Raw genomic sequence first — 16,736 nt, forward strand, 5'->3', positions numbered from 1 at the left:
CTATGAGTCACCACCAATAATTTAAAATCTATTCTGAAATTAACAGCCAGCCAATGAAGTGATTCGATTATATTTTCTATCTAGCAATGGCCAGCAAGCATAAAGCTGCTATTTGCAAGGTCTGAAGTCTTCTCAGTTGGACACTGTGATCCCTGCATAGATCACGTTACTGTAATTGATGTGAGAAATTAAAAGAGCATGGATATTAAAAAAAAATATTTGCACGTGCACACCGAATCCAGGAGTCATCGATTCCACTTTTGAGTGTCTCAGAAAGGGAGAAATGATTGCAGATCTCTACACTCAGTTTGTGATCATATTTATAGCAGATTGTATAAAGCCTGCCTGAGATTTTAATGTGCTAACAGAATAGAACTGACAAACCAAGATTACAAGAAATGTAGAGCTTGAACAAGTTACATAACTCTTTATTTCCTCAGGCATTACTTTAGATGATAAGCTCCAAGGAAGAAACTCACCTTCAGCCTGGGTTTGAAACATAAAAATCTAAAAAAGCTGAAAAGTACACATTCTAGGCATTACATAAAGTGTGTTTTGCTAATGGAGTGCTTGATTAAAGTATGTGTATCTTTGATCTTAGTGTCTGTGCCTTCTAGCGGTGCTGGAAAGCAGGACACCATCTTTGATCCTGGTGCCATCTCAGCCAGCAGTACAGGACTGCTGCAGCCCAGGACATCCGGGATACCCAATTCACATCAGAAGTAGGTCAGGGAGGAGGGGCTGGATTTGGAGTTTGGGATCAGGTGACAGTTTGGAGCATTATGGTCATTTAAGTTATTTCACAACATAAATGTTCATGTGCTGTGAAAGGAACATCTATGCAGTCTATGCAGCTGCGTTATAGCCATCCATATTTTGGACGTTTTATTTCTAAAATTGACGATCATGCTGTACATAGCCGGGCACAGATGTCCATTTTACTTTGAATTTTAGAACAGACTCTACGTCATCAGATCATGTTCTAAAATAGTAATGGAGCTTCAGACGTCCTGATTTGGACGTGTGTGTGGTTGGTTGGTTGGTTTGTTTACAGAAAAGTCCTTTCTAAAATCCCACTCCACATGAGTGGATAGATGAGATATGAGTGGGAGCTGAGAAGTGGCAGGAGTCTGAGAGCAAATGATGGGGTTATGAGTGGCTGTGGTGGGAGCGGGGCTCAGTGACTAAGCATGCAGGATTATAAGTGTTGGTGGGGACTCAAAGTGAGTGAGTGGACGGGAAGTTACATAAAAGCATTTGTATTCAATTCATTTTTGAAGGCAGATGATGTACAGTTTTGTGCCTCTTTTACAGCTTATTTTCCCAAATAAGGCAGACAGTGAGGACTGTCTTCAGTCCCTGAATTCTTGGTTTCAACTTAACCATCTTAAGTTAAATATGGCAAAAACTGAATTTCTGTGGGCAGGGGTGGTGCCCATACCTAAAGAATTTGTTTCTCTGAATTTATTGGGGACTTCTGTGAAAAGCAGCTTCAAAGGTAAAAAGCATGTGTGTGATACTTGACTCCGCTCTTACACTGGAGGCACAAATAGACAGGATAGCGCAGAGAGCTTTGCTTACACTCAAATAACTCAATAATTATGTTCCTATCTTATCTCAGCACAAGTTTTACATCAGTGTTTAGCCACTTGGACTACTATAATACTATTTGAAATTATAGAACAAGACTACCAAAAAAAAAAAAGAAAGCTGCGGCGAGTTCAGAACGTTGCAGCAACATTTTCAATGTATAGCAGGCAACAAGGAAAAAAATTAAGGCCCCCGAAGAAAACAAAGATGATCCGAGTGGCAAAATTAATTAGTGGTTGAAGGTACTGAACAAGCCCATGGCGAACGTCCAAATAACAAAGGAGGTGGAGCTCTGTGGGATAATTCTCCTCCTGAAATGTTGAGAGAAACAATGACTGATTCAAATAAAAGGACAACACAACCTTAGGTAGAAAGGAAAGAACTATGTGAATCGTGACACCCCCCCCCCCCCCCCCGAAAAGTGGACAAAAAGGTCCGTACAGGAGAGGGCCTGGACCTCTGTAATGCACCAAGCCAAATAGATCGCGATGACAAACACAGATTTCAATGTTGCCTTAAGAGGCTCAAAAGGGGGCTCTCTGCAGGGTCCAGTGAATGGAGTTAAGGCTCCATTCTGGACAAGGACACCGAAGAGGAGGCATCAAGCGACCAACTCCTTCAAAAAAAAAAAAACGGACCACGTCCAGATGTGTGGCCAAAGAAGAACCTTGCAGCCGACCACAGAAACATGACAAGGCCGCTACTTGAACTCTCAGAGAATTGTACGCCTGACCCTTTGAACAGCCCTCCTGCAAGAATGCCAAGATCTGTGGCAAAGAAGAATGAAAGGGCAAAATCACCCGCTGTGAGCACCAGGACTCAAAAGTTCTCCAAACCCTGGCATAAGCTGATAAGGTAGAGCACTTTAACGCTTGCAGCATGGTAGCAATAACCAAATCGGAAGATACTTTCTTCTCAAACTTCCACTCTCAAGAGCCAGGCCTAAGACCAAAGCAGGACAGCTCGCCCATCTGAAATGGACCCTGACAAAGAAGCCTCAGTGCTGGAGGCAAGCATAGAGGTTCGTCCACTATCAGATGGACCAAATCTGCCTATCATGGCCTCCTCAGTCAAACCGGGGCAATCAGGACCACCCACCCCAGATGAAGCATGATCCTGTGGAGGACCCTATCAGCAGCCAAGGCAGGAAGACAGAGTAGACTAGTTGACAGCCATGGCTGCAGGAGAGCACTGAGCCCTTCTGAGCCAAGTCCCCTTCTGTTGAAAAACTGGAGAGCCTTGATGTTGCAGAGCAACGACATGAGATCCAGCATTGAATAGCCCAATTTCTGAGTTACCAACCAAAAGTCTGTCTCCGACAACTCCCACTCTGCTGGATCCAGAGAATTCTGGCTGAGAAAATATCCTATCAATACTAGAGGGGGAAAAACCCTTTAATTAGAGTACAAGATCATCAACTAATTAATACGTGTGTACTGTAATTTATCACAAATCCAATTTTTGTTATTAATACATATACATATATCAACAAACCCTACCCAGTTTTCCGGTCCACACTCAGTCAGCCAGTCATACCACAAACCCTTGTACAAATCAATACACGTTCCAAATTCAATGAACAATGTTTATACATTGATATTATCCAATGAACCATTTCCCTCTTTCAGCAGCGCTATGCAAAGTCCATTTTCGCCGCAATTATTTCATTAATTTTTCATTACTTTCTTCCACATAGCAGCTTCTGCGCTTCTACAATGAATTTTTCATCCGCATTGCATTCCACAATTGTAGATTCAGTCTGTTTTAAACCATTATTATGGCCGGCAGATCAATAAGACTGAAGGTGGAACTCTGGAAACTCATTTAAACCCCGCTGCAACGCTTGAGTTTACATTTCCGGTTCCTCAATGCGAGACTGCATTTCGGGACTCCTTCGTCAGGAGGAACATTCTCTCGTATCCTAAAACATTAATAATAACCCTTCTCAGCTCACAAATATCACCCCAATCTTACAGCATAGCGCTACTGAAAGAGGGAAATGGTTCATTAGATAATATCAATGCATAAACATTGTTCATTGAATTTGGAACGTGTATTGATTTGTACATTTGAAGAGGGTTTGTGGTATGACTGGCTGACTGAATGAGTGTGAACCGGAAAACTGGGTAGGGTTTGTTGATATATGTATATGTATTAATAATAAAAATTGGATTTGTGATAAATTAGAGTACACACGTGTATTAATTAGTTGATGATCTTGTACTCTAATTAAAGGGTTTTTTCCCCTCTAGTATTGATAAGTTATTGTTAATTAAGGGGCGATGGCTACAGCCTATTGGGAATCTAAGTCGGGGCTGTCTAAGGACCGCATCTCTGAGTTATTAGGAGGGGTTCGTTTGTTTACAGATGCACAGCAGACTCCGGCTTGTGGGTGGGATGAGGTGCTCAGGATATATAAAACATTAATTAGGACGGAATTACATTCAGCTGCATTGCTGGAATATATTCATGCTCAGCGGGTACCCCGCGGGCTATGTATGAACAAAGAACCCAGGTTTCTGGGTAATGACCAGTATGTGGTGAAATGGAATTCTGTCACTGTCATCACACAATGTTCACTGGATCTTATGTTGCTCACAGTGGACGCACTACAAGATGAGATTAAAGTACATCAGGATGATTTACAACAAAAAATAGATAGTATTAAATCGATTCAGGATAGACAGATATTTGAGAAACAATATGGTGATCATAATCAGAAGATAGAGATATATCGGACGGGACAACGATCGTTAAAAATAGCAAAATATAAGAGAGACGAATATGACTATACTAAGGGCTATGCATATACTTGGATGGACAAATGAGGTCGGGGCAGAAGATTAAGGGGAGGTAGAAGAGTCAACTTTAAGATGTCATCTAGTGACTCATCGGGGGAGGAGGATTGGAGAAAAGAAAGACCCTTAAAAAACAAAAGTAAGGAGGTTCTGTCTAGTAATTTACAGGAAATGGAAAACAAACACTCTCCCTAGTTCTTTTTTACGCATCACAGAACAAAGACAAGACGTGGTAAGCGATCCCAAAATAGAACCAGCAAAATTAGCCAGCAAATTGAAAAAAACGAAGAAGGCAGCAAACATAATTAATATATCGAAATGTCAATTGACATCTGATCAAGAAGATGTTTTGAATAGAGGGCTTTCTTTTGTGCCCACCACTGAGTATGATGGGTTTGTAACACGTCAAGGCCTTTTTAGGTTCTTTAGAGAGCTTAGACTTCGGCTTTTTTTGGGGACTAAACAAATCGAATCTGATGATGGGGTTAAATGGAACCGTACGGGGTGTAGGTCTAGATGGGTTCCCCCGGGTCCGATTGATGCCTCTATAGCAGCCTTTCAGAGACTAGTCCTGCATGATTTGATCCAGATTGAAAATAATAGAGCAATCTGTAGGAACAATCTTTCAAATGTCCAACGTAGTGTAAGGTGGATCTGCTACTAGGGCCTGAAGCTCACTGATCCTGCGAGCTAAAGTTACAGCCACCAAAAACAAGAAATTCCAGGCCAAGCACTTCAGATGACAGGAATCCAGCAGCTTGAAAGGAGCATTCATCAGCTGGGTGAGGACAACGTTGAGGTCCCATGACACAGGCGGAGGTTTGACAGAGGGCTTTCTCAAAAGCAAACCTCTCATGAAGTGAACAACTACAGGCTACCCAGAGATGGGCATACCCTCTACATGGCAATGGTAAGCACTAATCGCACTAAGGTGAACCCTTACAGCGTTGGTTTTGAGAGCAGACTCAGAAAGCTGTAGAAGGTATTCGAGCAGGGTCTGTGTAAGGCAACAAAGCAGACCTAGGGCCTTGCCCTCACACCAGATGTCAAACCTCCTCCACTTGAAAGAGTACACCCTCTGGAAGATGAAAGGAAGCAAATTATAAGCGTTCAACATCCAGGCTGTGAAGGCCAGAGACTGGAGGTTGGAATGCAGAAGAGACCCTTCGTTCTGAGTGTCAGAAATCACGCCAATCTCCAAGGATCTTCAGAGGACAACTCCAGAAGAAGAGGGAACCAGATCTGCCTGGGCCAATATGGCACAATCAGGATCATGGTTCCTTGGTCTTGCTTGAATTTGAGCAAAGTCTTCCCCACAAGAGGAATGGGAGGATACACATACAAAAGACCTGTCCCCCCAATGAAGGAAGGCATCCGATGCTAGTCAGTTGTAGGAATGGAGTTTGGAACAGAAATGAGGGACTTTGTGATTGGAGTGGCAAATTTATCAGAACCAAATCTTACAATAACAGACACAAAATGGACACCTATGCCATGGTCTAATCACTACAGTGCAAACCTCTCCCTCCATTGGAGAACAAAAAAGATACAACAAAAACGAGAACAACAAACTTATACAACGAGAGGTAAAATAGACCCACTAATATTCTGGCAACAATTCTACACTGATGATTGGACAACACCTACAGACTCACCCCAGTTTCTCCAAGAATGGGATAACAGATGCAGAACAGTACTAGACAATATAGCACCACTGCAAACCAGAACCTCACATAGAAAAAAACTCAATACCATGGTTCAACGAAGAATTGAAAGAACTAAAAACACAGGTCAGAAGGTTAGAAAGAGCATGGAGCAAGAAAAAAGACGAACACACATTCAAAGACTGGAAACAACTACAAAGAAAATACAAATACACTATCAGACAAACTAAAAGGACATATTATAAAACCATAATAGGACCTAACTACAAGGATACACACAAACTCTTCTCACTCATAAACAATCTCCTAAATACTACAACGGTTACCTCCAACAACACAGACACCCCATCAGCAACCAATCTAGCGAAATACTTCAATGAAAAAATAACAAAGCTCCAACTCATGATACCTACCAACACAACGGAGTACACAGACATCCTTGAATGTCTAGACCCAAAACCCTGAGAATACCCAGCAGATCGATCTTGGACCAAATTTGACACACTCAACAGACGAGATCTCTCACTGGCTCGGAAAATACGCCAAATCGCAATGCAAACTAGACACTTGCCCTACTAGTCTGATAAGATCTGCACCCAAACAATTCAAAACAGACCTCACGAACCACATAAACTACAGGCTTCAAAATGGGCTCTTCCCCACGGATAAAGGAAACATCCTACTCACACCGCTGCCAAAAGATCCCAAGAAAAGCACATTGGACCTAACCAATTACCGCCCAGTAGCATCCAGTCCGCTCATAACCAAACTCATGGAAGGCGTAGTGATGAAACAACTCACCGAATACCTAAACAAATACTCAATTCTGCATGATTCTCAATCTGGATTTCGGTCAAATCACAGTACTGAAACCATTCTAGTGTCCGCAATGAACTCATTCAGACAAGCAATTGCAACAGGTGACAACATACTCCTCCTACAATTCGACATGTCTAGTGCCTTTGATATGGTGAATCACAGAATACTATTACATATACTAGAATACTTCGGAGTAGGAGGCACAGTTCTTAAATGGTTCAAAGGATTCCTGACCACAAGATCATACCAAGTAACAACGCACACAGACAGATCACCCCACAGACACCCGAATGTGGAATACCCCAAGGATCCCCCCTCTCACCAACCTTATTCAACCTAATGATGATACCGTTAGCCAAACTTCTAGCCAATCCAAACCTCAATCCTTACATATATGCAGACGATGTCACACTCTACATCCCGTTCAAACATGATCTAAATGAAATCACCGAGATCAACCAAAGCCTCCAAATCATGCACACCTGGGCGGATGCATTCCAACTAAAACTTAATGCAGAAAACACACGTCTTGTACTCACCTCCCAACATAACACAAAAAACTTCTCTACCATAATCACACCATACTGTTCTCTTCCAGTCTCACAAAACCTGAAAATTCTCGGAGTTACTATTGATCGAAACCTCACTCTCGATACCCACATGAAGAACACGACGAAAAAGATGTTCCACACCATGTGGAAACTCAAAAGAGTAAAACCATACTTCCCGAGATACATCTTCTGCACCCTAGTACAATCAATGGTAATAAGCCATCTGGATTACTGCAACGCACTATATGCAGGCTGCAAAGAACAGACTATCAAAAAACTCCAAACAGCCCAGAATACTGCCGCCAGACTCATAATTGGAAAAACTAAATATGAAAGTGCAATACCCCTAAGAGAGAAACTGCACTGGCTCCCACTTAAAGAACGCATTGCGTTCAAGATATGTACGATAGTACACAAAATCATTCACGCAGACACCCCGATCTACATGCTGAACCTAGTGTACCTACCTCCCAGAAACGCCACAAGAACATCCCGCAAATTTCTCAATTTGCACTTCCCCAGCTGTAAAGGACTAAAATACAAGCTGATGCATGCCACTACCTTCTCTTACACGAGCACGCAGATACGGAATGCTCTACCCACAGACCTGAAATCAGTTGTCGAAACAAATAACTTTCACAAATCTCTCAAGACATACTTCTTTAACAAGGTCTACAACGAGAACCAATAGCTTCACTGATCCACTTTCCCAACCATCTATGAAAATCCACTTCTACAATCACCCACCTAATCACTTCCTCTTTCTTCCTTATTTAATCTCTACACACTACTAACTGTATCTGATATTCTGGAATGACAATGTCATAACAAAACAATGTAAGCCACATTGAGCCTGCAAATATACACATTTGACAGCACTGGAATTCAAATAACAGAGATATAATACAATGTTAGCATAATACTAATGATATACCTAATAAGCATACATTACCTTGTATCAGATCCAGAGTTCCCCGGGGTTTGCAAGCCTGAGTTGCCTCATCGTTCCTTGGAGATAGAATCCACACTCAAAGGAGCCAGGAGTTCTAGTAACTGTACTTTGGTGACCCCTGGCAGAGAAGCTAGAATCCTGGATTCTTTTGGGCAGAAGATGATGTATCAGGCCTCTGTGTTCATCTCCTGTATTCAATCTTAACAGTTCTACATGAGCCTCTACTTTCGGAACTTGGTGTGCAGTGTGTCTGATTTGGCAGATTCTCTCCCACAGCAGCAGGCTAAATCTCTTCACCAGTTGATCAAACAGCAGAAGGTGGGTAGAAAGTTTTTGACCAGGGGTGCCTATGATACCTTTGATGTGGGATAATGTGGGATACAAATGCAATAATAATAATAATCCGCTGAGAAGGTGCCCACACCCAGATCTTGCGGGCAACACCCACGTTGAGTGACCACTGATGTAGTTGCATGACCCTGCTCAGTCTGTTGGCCAGGCTGCTGGATTTGCCCACCTGGCAAGTGGCCTTGAGAAGCATCCCATGCTGGGCTACCCACTGCCATATCCGGACGACCTCCTGACACAGTGGGTGCGATCCATTATATCCCTGCTTGTTGGTGCAGTACATTGCAATCTGATTGTCTGTTTGAAGGAGTACAATTTGGTTGGACAGCCATCTCTGAAAGCCTTTAGAGCGTTCCAGATTACCCGTAGCTCCAGGAGGTTGATCTGAAGATCTGATTCTCGAGCTGACCAAGCACCCTGGGTGCGAAGCCCATCTACATGAGCCCCCCACCCTAAGCAGGATGCATCCATCGTCAGCACCTTCTGGGGCTGAAGAATTTGGAATAGAAGTCCCACAGTCAAATAAGACCAAATTGTCCACCAAATGAGAGACTGAATCAACTCTGGCGTTACTTGGATGACATCCACTAGGGTCCCCGAGGCTTGGAACTGGGAAGCTAGGGTACACTGGGCAGATCTCATGTGAAAATGTGCCATGGGCGTGACATGGACAGTCAACATCTTCCAAGTTGTGACCTGCTAGCTGGCTCGGACCTGAGTGACAAGAGTATCCGCCCTCGGAACAGGGAGAAAAGCCCACACCTGCTGCATATCTAGCAGGGTTCCAATTAACTCCTGTGACCTGGAAGTATCTGGATGTGAGCATAAGTATCCTTTAAGTTCAGAGAGCATAGCCAATCGTTTTCCTCAATCACGGGGAGAAGGGTGCTCAGAGAAAACATCCTGAACTTTTCTTTGACCAGGAATTTGTTCAGGGCCTTAGGTCTAGAATGGGATGCATCAATCACCTGTTTTTGTTTAGGCAAAAGAAATACATGTAATAGAATCCCTGCCCTTCTTACCCTGGTACAAGGGGCTTGACCGCATGGGCTTTAAAAGGGTGAAGAGTTCCTCTGCAAGTACCTGCTTGTGCTGAGAGCTGAAGTGAGACACTGTTGGTGGGCAATCTGTTGGTCATTGATGCCAACGCAAGGCATAACCAAGACAGACTATTAGGAGAACCCACCAGTCGGAGGTTACAAGGGGCCACCTTTCTTGGAGCCAATCAAAAGCTAGTCGCCAGCATTGACTGGGGAGCTGGATGGGCCTTGTGCGCACACTATTGATGAGAATGAGTGTGCTGGGACTAAGCCTGCTGAGGCTGGCGAGAAGGAGCATACCTACATCTCAGAGTAGTAGGGACTCTGCTTGCCCAAAAATCTCCTAGATGAGGAAGGTGCAGAAGACATCCAGCAGGAGAGAATATTAATGGTGTTGATGTGTTTCTTGATGAAGTAAGCGATCTCCTCTACCTTCTATCCCCAGCATGTGGCATCCACCAACCTCTGCTGGACTGCCAGGTCCAAGTCAGAGAATTAAGGATGAGAGTCTGCGCATCGCTATACTCTGGGCAGAGATCCTGAATGCCACATCAAAGGTATCATAGGCACCCCTGGTCAAAAACTTTCTACCCACCTTCTGCTGTTTGATCAACTGGTGAAGAGATTTAGCCTGCTGCTGTGGGAGAGAATCTGCCAAATCAGACACACTGCACACCAAGTTCCGAAAGTAGAGGCTCATGTAGAACTGTTAAGATTGAATACAGGAGATGAACACAGAGGCCTGATACATCATCTTCTGCCCAAAAGAATCCAGGGTTCTAGCTTCTCTGCCAGGGGTCACCAAAGTACAGTTACTAGAACTCCTGGCTCCTTTGAGTGTGGATTCTATCTCCAAGGAACGATGAGGCAACTCAGGCTTGCAAACCCCGGGGAACTCTGGATCTGATACAAGGTAATGTATGCTTATTAGGTATATCATTAGTATTATGCTAACATTGTATTATATCTCTGTTATTTGAATTCCAGTGCTGTCAAATGTGTATATTTTTGATACTGTTTCACTGTAGTTCTATTATTAGATTTTTTTCCTGTTTTAAAGTTTACTTCATTTATTGTGCTTATGTTTATTCTTGGTTATTTTACTATTATTATGCTGTTAACAAAATTTTTAAGTTTTATGTTAAATTGTACCTGCTGTACACTGCCTTGGGTGAGTATCTTCATAAAAGCAGTTAAAAAATCCCAATAAATAAATAAAGTGTCTATCTTCTTAGGCAAAACAGGGAGAGACAGAGGGGACACCCAGTTCTTCATCTGAACATCTTTAACAATCCGGTGAAGAGGGACCGTCGCAGCCTCTCTATAAAGGAGATCTGTAGTCCAGGACCTCGACCATCTTAGCCCTGGGCTTGTCCTCTGTCTGCAAATGAATGGGAATAGCTGCTGCCATTTCTCTAACAAAACCTGGGAAGGAAAAGCACTCAGGTGGAGACTTCCTCCTTTCCTCTGGAGGGGAGGGGTCAGATGGGATACCATAGGACTCCTCCGAGAAGTACCGTGGATCCTCAGACTCCCATGAGCCCTCCTTATCAGTGCTGGCAAAAAAACTACTCATGAAAGTACCGAGACCGAGCCTGCCTCGAAACAGAGGAGCCATGTCCTCAAGATGGGCATCAAGGTGTCGGTTTCATTCTCAACTCTGACGAAGCTTCCTCAACAGATGTTGAGGGAGACACGACAGCAGCATCAGAGACTTCACTGCAGGCTGAAGGCCTTGCAGGGCAGCAGCAAGAGGCACAGCTGGTGCAAGCACCCCAGACGCTGATACACACTGTTGTAAAAACCCCACCAAGAGCGCAGGGAGCATGGCCTGGAAGCGCTCATTGAGAGATGCCATCGGAGAAGGCTGGTGTGTCAATTCAAAGATAGACTGCTGAACTGCAGGGGATGACGAATGCAACGTCCTGGCTGCGTGGAAACCTGCACATCAGCACCTCCTGTATGGAGGGGGAGCGATCCTTAAAGCACCAATGCATCTTGGGGACCGAATCCCTTGGTGCCTCAGAGCTCCCGGCATCGTGTGTCGAGGGGGATCAATGCCAATGCTTCTGGGCCTTCGTCCAATGCCAATCATAGATGCTCCTTGGTGCCGAGGAGGACAATGTCAAATCCCCACGCCGCTTCGGGGGCAGGTCCGATGCTGACCAGTCCTGGGTCCCTGCGTAGAGGTCAGCGTCGAGGCAGGAGGAGACCCACTCAATGCACATCCAATCCCAGTGTCAGAGACAGGCCTCTTAGCCATACAGACTGATGCTGCCAATGCAGAGGTTTCGGATCAGGCTCCAAAAATTCACATTCTGATCCTCTCTGGCCAGCTGGGTTCTTTTTTTTTCATATGAAGGCAAAGAACACCGCTGGAAGGGGTATATTCAGGTCCCAATCACTAAGGCACCAAGAATGAGTGTCTTTGCCAGAGATGGTCCTATTGCACCAGCTACAGCATTTAAAGCCAAGTAACCTTTGATGATATGGTGACTTTAAAAAAAAGGCAAAATACCAGGGGGAAAAAAAAATAGCAATCGAGGGACAAACGCCCGACCGGACCTCAGGCCTAAGAGGGCTTAACGAGCATGCCAAAAATAAAGGAAACGTAAAAGTGAGGAAAATCAAACTAAATCTCTATAGGAAGGGAGCGGAACATCTCCAAAAAAAAGAAAATTTAAAAAAACCCCAAAGGGAAACCATAAAATCGAAAAAAATAATGCTCAGGCACCAGACACTGTAAGAAGAAATCGATGGTTCCACACTCTTGTGGAGATCAGAAGGGCACTCGTGCATGAGCGGTGGAGATGCTGCACATGTTCTTAAAGCTATACTTGCTTAAGTTCTGCATCAGGCGACATGGCTGACTTCACTCACATAAGAATATGGCCTGCTTGTCTTCGGAGAATCATTGACTGATGAAAACAAGACCCCAATGTTTTCATAAGAAGTCCAAGGAATTGGGACCTGTCGCCTGATGAATTAAAGAGTGATGCGGATTATTCCCTTTAGATGCTCCCAGAAGACATGACCGTTTCAAAGATTATAAGCCTGGTTTTATATACAGTACGAGTAATTTGTGGGGAAGGGATGGAGTATGTGGTTTTGTGTGTTTATTTTATTGAATGAATTGCAATTTAAATGTTTGGTTTTACTGTTTGTTGTTATTCATTATTTGTGATCTGCTCTGTCCTTTCATTGCAAACAAAGCAATGCATGTGGCTGGGCAATCAGACAGATGGACCAAAACCACAAAATGGTATTGCCTGATGCGAAGTATGCCAAAAAATGAAGTATTTTCATCAATTTCATTTGCACTTCAATTTAAACAGAATTTGAGAAAAACATTTCTTTTCTATAGATTAGGGCCTGATTTTGTAACAGCACATCTATGTAAAATATCCACAAAGTTTATTTTGAAAAAGCACCTAAATGCCTTTATAAAATAAGACGCCCAGCAGCAACACCTGTAGAGTACAAATGCCAACACAAATACTTACACCTATTCTGAACATAGTAACGGCTGATAAAGACCTGAATGGTCCATCTAGTCTGCTCAACTGTCACACATCAATTCATGATTAAATCAACAATGAATGTGATGTAAAATACTTGATCATGGTCTTTCTTTGGTGTTTCTGGGACACAGACCCCAGAAGTCTGCCCAGCCCTGTCCTTATGCTCCAACTACTAGAGTTGCTTTGAAATCCACTCCAGCCTGTCTTGTCATTTGCAGGACACAGACTGTAAAAGTCTGCCCAGAACTGTCCTAAGGTTCCAGCCACTGAAGTTGCTGTCGAAGCCCTTCCTAAACCAGACTGCCATATATGGAACACTGACCATACAAGTTTGTCCAGCACCAGTTCATTACAACCAGAGTCACCATCTAAGCATCAACTGACACATCCACACACATGCAATCTTTTAGAGTTTTTTTTTTAATACTATCTATTTTCTAGTTAGAGATCCTCTGTGTTCATACCATGTCATTTTGAATTCTGTCACTGTTTTTCTCTACCACCTCCCTTGTGTGTGAATATGCATATGTACGCTAGCTTGCAGTCACAAATTTTATAAATATTTCAACTTTGCCCAAAGCCCATCATGTAGCATGCATGTATGTACACATTTCTTGCCACATGTAGTTTGTGTGTGCAGGTACCACTAAGCAACTCCATAAAAAGGCTTGTTGTGTGTGAAAAGACTTTTAATGCAGAAACACTTTTATAAAATTGCCCTCTTACGCCTCAGATTCTCTATATGCCACTCAAAATTGCACACAGAAGCGTGGTCATGTGCCCAAATTCCGCACGCAATTTAACTGAATGAACCAATTAGCACTGATAATTGAGTCCTAATCAATTATTGGTGTTAATTAGCAGCAATTCAAATTTACACATGCACCGTAACAGAATACGCCTAGAAAGACGCGCGTGTAAATTCTACTTCGTGCATCTGAAAAGAGGACATGGCCATGAGAGGGTCATCAGCAGGTCATGGCCATTCCAAGAATTTGCGTGCAGTGTTACAGAACACACCAGGTCCGCACCTAATTTAGGCGTGGGGATTTACACCAGGTTTCAGCTGGTTTAAATCTTCGTACCTAAAAGTTAGGCACAGATTCCGGCTCTATTCTATAAACGGTGCCCAACTCAGAATGCCATTTATAGAATAGCGCTTAATGCTCATTTTTTTTCAACATCATATTTATTTACAAACATTTATAATATAGAATTTTGTCCTTAGTGCATTATGAACAATGCTTCTTAGCCCTCTACTGGAAATATACCTAGCCAGTTGGGGCTTTCAGGTTCCACAATGAATATGCATGAGATAAATTTGTATTCTTTGGAGACCCACTGTATGCAAATTTATGTCATGCATATTCACTGTGAAGATCCTGAAAACCCAACTGGCTAGGTGCACCTGCAAGGGAAGGTTCAGAAGAACTAGAGAACTTCTGACTCTCTCCTTAAGACTTGCTTTTAACATCCACAGATCTTGCTCCCTTTCAAGCATGTGGCTCAGATTCTGAAGCTGCCTGCACACTCACCCCACAACTGCGAAATTCATACGAACTGCGCTCTGCCTTCTCAACAGAATTTTAAAAACCTTCTCTGAAATCTATAGGTGCATTTCTATGCTGTCATGAGTTTCAAAGAGAAGGTATCCATCTGGACAACAAAAGGCTAAAACTACAGCTTCTCAGCTACTTCTCTAAGTAACTATTCCTACTGAATAAAACAAACTATGGCTGCTTACTGAACAGAAAATAGCACATTGCTAACAAGGCTTAACAAGACTGATTTTGGCTTTAAAATGTACTACAGGGCAAGGATTACAGGTCCTCATTTTTGGTATAAATTTTCTGCATTATCCCTGCATGGTTTGGACTAAAGCTCTTCAATTCTCAAACAGCATCAGCTTAAAGTGCAGTCATACTAGTTGAATACGGATGAAAACGCTGGATATTAATAAAAGAACCATCCAATACTAGCAACTCAGGCATATCTTTTGGAAAGACTGAATATAAATCTGTATAAATAACCAGTGCAGGTATAACACGACCTCTCGCTCCCAAAATACACCCAGTTCCCTAACAGAATTTAATACAAATTTTGTACAGTGTAGAAATGACTGGTGATGCTAGCACTATTTGATATGGAAAAGTTCAAACATAAGAGAATATCCTCTCTTTTATAATATTTTCAGAAACAATGAGTATCTCAGAAAATCACAGCCTCCAAGAAATCCCAACATCCTGATGTTTTTTTTTTTTTTTTTATTTGTATGAAGTCTTTATTGATAGACAATATAGCAATCCAGTAAAGTATGACAAGATAAGCCTTAGGTCCTAGTACATAAAACTGAACAGAAATCAGAGAGAACATAGTGAAAAATACATCGTTCAGGTAACAACTCATTGCTATATCCATATTCCCAATCCCGGCTACTGAAAGAACTAAGAGATCTGAACTGCGAGGCCATAAAAACTTCAAGGTTTATAAAACTTTTGTCAAAGGATAACAAGACCCAAACCCCTACCCCCCTCAATCCCCCCCCCCCTCCCAATCCGGACCTGCATCATTAATTCTCACGCCTACATCATTTGCGAGTATGGCGGAGATAAGTATCCCATGTTGAGCGCCACTTAGGCGTTAGATTTCGTCTTTCAGCCATGAGCCGCTCCATCTCGCAAACATACCCCATCTTTCGGAGCCATCTATCCAGCGGTGGGACCACTGGTAGTTTCCAAGAGGCTGCTATTACAATTCTAGCTGCACACGTGGCATAGCGCAAAAGAGCCTGTTGGGTGGGAGAAAATCCCGCCACTCTTGCCGAGAAAAGGAAAATGGTTGGATGCCAGGGAATCGTTCGACCCAGCCAAATCTGCAGTCTACTTCGAACCATTTTCCAAAAGGCTCTAATCTTCCTGCAATGCCACCAGATATGACCCATGGTTCCCTTGAGACCACAGCCCCTCCAGCACAAGCCCGACAAGGCAGGGTAAATGCGCTGGAGGCGCTCCGGTGACATATACCACCGAAACAGTACTTTGATAGCATTTTCTTTAAAAGGTACATGAGACGACACCCCCGCCGCAGCCCGCTCCATTCTCTCCCATGCCTCCTCCTCTATTTCTATACCCAGCTCTCTCTGCCAACTCTTCCTATGCATGGTATGTCGAGGTATAGACTGATTAAGAATGTGGTGCAATCGGGATATCAACCCACCTGACATGGTCTGTCCCTCACAAAGTTTTTCTAAAGTTGAGTGTTCCCTCTGTATCACCTCCTGAACTGCCCGAGTCTTAAGGAAATGTGTCAATTGAAGATATGCATATTCATCAGTCCCCACTACCGGGAATTGCTCACGAGCCGTCTGGTATGGCATAAGGGACTCCCCTTCAAATAATTGACCCCATGTCTGCAAACCCCCCTCATACCACCTTGTAAATGGTCCTACTTCAG

The 16,736-nt window shown here is 43.2% G+C and overlaps 1 protein-coding gene across 2 annotated transcripts in view; it reads right to left on the reverse strand.

The window, feature by feature from the left end:
- The window catches only part of ARID3B (AT-rich interaction domain 3B), a 237,685-nt gene that overhangs the window by 213,778 nt on the left and 7,171 nt on the right, over positions 1 to 16,736 (reverse strand). The window lies entirely within an intron of this gene.

This window comes from Microcaecilia unicolor, chromosome 1 (assembly GCF_901765095.1).
Source record: "Microcaecilia unicolor chromosome 1, aMicUni1.1, whole genome shotgun sequence".
Taxonomy (NCBI): Eukaryota; Metazoa; Chordata; class Amphibia; order Gymnophiona; family Siphonopidae; genus Microcaecilia; species Microcaecilia unicolor.